General features: G+C 35.7%; 1 protein-coding gene across 1 annotated transcript in view; it reads left to right on the top strand.

Annotated features, from left to right (window-relative positions):
* The window catches only part of LOC113217695 (homeobox protein homothorax), a gene marked incomplete in the record, with an annotated part of 173,868 nt that extends 172,169 nt beyond the window's left edge, over positions 1–1,699 (top strand). Inside the window, 1 exon segment of the mRNA XM_052264880.1 lies at positions 1–1,699.
* Between the last annotated feature and the right edge of the window lie 219 nt (positions 1,700–1,918).

The raw sequence follows: 1,918 nt of genomic DNA, 5'->3' as shown, positions 1-1,918 counted from the left end.
TTTGATGTTCCTTTGTGAAAACAATAACTGAACCGCGAAGAAGGTGGAGATTGTAGAAGATGTTGAAAAAGCAAATTGACTTATTATTGTTTTTTGTTTCCCCAAGTGATAATTATTATGTATGTATAAAACAGATTGCCCAGTGTAAGTAAAAGATTGTTTTCACGCCATTTCGAACTATGTCCGAGGTGGTTTAGGGACGTATAGACACCTTTCCCCGTAGTGATGTTATAGCCACCCTTTTCTACCTCACCTTTTCCGTGGTTTTCTCAAGAAACATATGTTACAAGGTTGTGCTGTTGTGGAAGGACATTTGTATTTGTTATCTCTATTGTGATGACTTTTCTTAAACGTCTTACTTTCTTTCGTCCTATACACCAAATCCACAGACTCCGCGCGAGACCCCCTTCCCCATTTTCTCCTCGAAATACAAGATATACGTAAGTTATTACATTTCATATATAGATATCATTTCACATTGTGTATACCTTTTTTGAAAATAATTAAAATCATAGGTTGTATTAATATTATAAAAAAGAAAATACAGCAGTATACTAATAAACATAAGAACATTGCATTGTCTCAGGTGTCTTTAGTACGTCTACAATTATTATTTTAAAGAATTGTGAAAGTCTGTCCACTTTTTGTGGCCGAATTCTTGTGATTTGGTGCTCACTGGAGGGTACGGGTGGCCGAGGGTTAACCTGCCTGGAGAATGCCCCTTCTCATCCCGTGACTATGTTCACTCGTCATGGGATACGGAAGGCTGTTACGGCATTCTCCTTGGCAGTCAACACCTAAATATGTAGCGCTGCCACCGGCGTATAGGTAAGCACGCCCTACATTTAATTGTTACTAAACGCTGCCAATAATTTTTCCAAAAATTGTGAAGTTTTAGGTGGACATTCAGTTGGTTATATGGCACTCAGACAATTACGATTTTGAAGATTATTTGAACGGTATGATAGTGAATTTTTATTTTGTTATTTATGTGTACAAGCAAAACTAGTTCACTAGGTTTCTGAATACATTGTTGTCGATGTTTTCTTGATTAAATTGTAGTCAAATCGTATGTTGTTTGCATTTTGCATTGTTTTCGCCGTGATGAAAGATACATTGTATACCACAAAATTCTGTTTTTTAAAGATTTTTTAAAATGCTTATTGCATGTATAATATAAATATTGGGTTTAATGAAACATGTATACGTGTATTAAATTTTGAACAATGTGAAAAAGATTATCATTTGTGCGATGTGTAGCTGCGTGTGAAGTGGTGAACCATTATTTTTGAAACGAAGTATACCTGGTGTGTGAGCGTTTCATGTATACCATTAGTTTTAAGTACATTCACTCGTGCCACCCACCGCCTTTCAAGTGAACCCGTGTTGTCTTCACCATTAAACATGTTTTTTCGCCTTTTCATGTATACGGTTTTCAAATAATTAGGTCAGTAATTAATTGAAAGAAATTTTAATATAAAATAAAGATGACGTTCTGTTTTAGGATGGAAAAAATGTTGATATTTGCTGTACGTTTGTTATGGAATGCATTTGTAACAGGACATATGTGAATCAGTGGCAAAATGTAAAAAAGCTATTTGCCCTGTCTCAGTCTCTTCTGCAAGTCTGTCTCTTGTCTCTCTACCCTGTCTCTTGTTCTGGATCGTGAGCATTAAATGCTTTACACATTGTGTAACAATTTCTAATTCATTTTACCCATTTTTTCCTTTTTTTATTGATTTGGATTTGAATCAAACGAAATCCCAAACTCAGTCCACCTACCCAGCATACGCCTGCTTAGGCTTAGATACTGTCGGGGTACTATCACTATTTAGATTTAGGAAACCATACTAATAACGGGAACAGCCAACTCGAGCGCCTAGATGTATTTGAGATATTACTACTGCCATAACTGTTT

The sequence above is a fragment of the Frankliniella occidentalis genome, unplaced genomic scaffold (genome assembly GCF_000697945.3).
Source record: "Frankliniella occidentalis isolate FOCC.00 unplaced genomic scaffold, Focc_3.1 Scaffold22, whole genome shotgun sequence".
Classification (NCBI taxonomy): domain Eukaryota; kingdom Metazoa; phylum Arthropoda; class Insecta; order Thysanoptera; family Thripidae; genus Frankliniella; species Frankliniella occidentalis.
This window is presented reverse-complemented; position numbering and strand designations above follow the sequence as displayed.